A 2,551-nucleotide genomic window follows, 5' to 3' on the forward strand; every position below is an offset into this window, starting at 1 on the left:
ATGTAGCTGTTCAATGTGGAGTAGTAATGTAGCTGTTCAATGTGGAGTAGTAATGTAGCTGTTCAATGTGGAGTAGTAATGTAGCTGTTCAATGTGGAGTAGTAATGTAGCTGTTCAATGTGGAGTAGTAATGTGGAGTAGTAATGTAGCTGTTCAATGTGGAGTAGTAATGTAGCTGTTCAATGTGGAGTAGTAATGTGGAGTAGTAATGTAGCTGTTCAATGTGGAGTAGTAATGTGGAGTAGTAATGTAGCTGTTCAATGTGGAGTAGTAATGTAGCTGTTCAATGTGGAGTAGTAATGTGGAGTAGTAATGTAGCTGTTCAATGTGGAGTAGTAATGTAGCTGTTCAATGTGGAGTAGTAATGGGGATGAATGATTAACCATTGGAAGTATTGTAGAACTATTAAAGCCTCTGTTCTGAACTAAAACACATTAGTGCCTAAGAAAAGACGCCGTTACTATTGTTGTCTATTGGGATTGATCCTTAACCTCACTGCCGGTGGTCGGTCGGGCTTGCCTTGGGGGGGGGGGCTGAGAGGGGACAGAAAGGTAAAGGGAGGACCACTGTAGAGGAAGTGAGGCCTGTGTGTGGAGGAAGAGTGCAAGGTTGTGTCTCTCCTCTCCTTTCCAGGCCTCCTGGCTCCTCAGGCCCACCAACATCATTACGGGCTACAGCTGCTCGTTCTCTCTACCTCCTTTTGTCTCTCTCTCATTCTCTCCTCTGTCTCTTTCTCACTCGTTCTCTCTACCTCTCCTTTGGTCTCTCTCTCATTCTCTCCTCTGTCTCTTTCTCGCTCGTTCTCTCTACCTCTTGTCTCTCTCTCATTCTCTCCTGTCAGTCTCTTTCTCGATCGATCTGTTTCTCTCTGCCGCTATCTCTGTCTCTCTGTCTCTCTTTCCATGTTAGTTTGCTATGCTATAAAACACCTCTTACCTGTGTGGTATGGGCTCATTTATTGATCACATTGCCCATATAGCTATAATAATAGAATAGTATTTGTCCTATGTGTTTTTTGCATACCCCACTCCCTCTGAGGCGCTCTCAAAGAGTGGGGTCACATCCTGGGGTCGGCCATTTATTGACGGTGATCCCGGAGCAATTTAGGGTTAAGTGCCTTGCTCAAGGGCACAACTGAATCAGCTCGGGGATTCGAACCAGCAACCTTTTGGTTTCTGTCCCACCGCTCTTAATTGCTAGGCTGTCTTCCACCCCTATATAGGATCTGAGGACAGGAAACATCCATTTTGTCCATTGTGCCTGGTGTATGCTAATCCTCAGTCTAAATGCCAGATTGTTCTTTTATTATATAATAACATTTGTACCCCTTTTTCACCCAAATTTCCTGGTTTCCAATTGGTAGTTAGTCTTGTCTCATCGTTGCAACCCCCGTACGGACTCGGAAGAGACGAAGGTTGGGAGCCGTGAGTCCTCCGAAACGCAACCCAACCAAGACGCACTGCTTCTTGACACAATGCCCACTTAACCTGGAAGCCAGCCGCACCAATGTGTAGGAGGAAACACCGTACGCCTGGCGACCGTGTCGGCGTGCACTGCACCCGGCCCGCCACAGGAGTCGCTAGTGCACGATGGGACAAGGACATCCCTGCTGGCCAAACCCTCCCCTGACCCAGACGACGCCGGGCTAATTGTGCGCCGCCCCATGGGTTTCCCGGTCGCGGCCGGCTGCGACAGAGCCTGGACTCTCTAACCCAGAATCTCTAGTGGCACAGCTAGCACTAAGACCACTGCACCACTCGGGAGGCCACCAGACTCTTCTTATCAGATGTCTAAGGACTATGTCTTGACACGTTTACCTCAATCATCTATCACCTTTTTGAAAGGCACCACTTCATCTACCTGTCTCTGTAGACACATTAGTCAGGCAGTCTTCGCAAGCTGAAACAAGGCACATGTGGATTTATGACTGATATACAGGGGCACGGGCTAGCTAGCAATATGGTCAAAATCCCCCGCAGACGAATAATCCTACACTTCTCTGCTGCAGGGGAGACACTAGCCTGGAATTTAAGGGTTCAGAGTGGGAAAAGGAGCCCAACTGACAGCTGCTTCTTGGTAATGTTTAACAGTCACAATTAGAGACAGACAGGAGTTTTTTTAATAGAGTACAAAGAGCACCCATTTGAAATGTTTCTCCCCCTCGGCCCTGTGGGAACTCTGTCTCCGTGTTTATGTTTCCACATCTTTCTGAACTTCTCCTCTGTGTTTTCGTTGGGAACAAGAAGTTTGTTTTTTGGCTCAAAACAACTTCCGTGAGGTGAATATAGATGAATAGGCAGGCGCTGTTGTTGTTCACACGGAAAGCTTCATTCTAGACTCATCGAAGCAATTTGAACGGAAAGGCAGTGGTTTGTAGCATCAAATGGTGCTGATTACACTGACAGGCTTGCTAACCGGTGTGGTTTTAAGACGGCCTCGCCTTGAGGGTCTCTCTCTACTCATTCACCCAGACTTTCTCTCTCACTGCTTTCCCCCTCCCCCCTCAATGTTAATGCTCGTCTAAATTGCTCTGTTCTCTTGTGTTTTACAG

Source organism: Oncorhynchus clarkii, unplaced genomic scaffold (genome assembly GCF_045791955.1).
Source record: "Oncorhynchus clarkii lewisi isolate Uvic-CL-2024 unplaced genomic scaffold, UVic_Ocla_1.0 unplaced_contig_13700_pilon_pilon, whole genome shotgun sequence".
In the NCBI taxonomy this organism is placed as follows: Eukaryota; Metazoa; Chordata; class Actinopteri; order Salmoniformes; family Salmonidae; genus Oncorhynchus; species Oncorhynchus clarkii.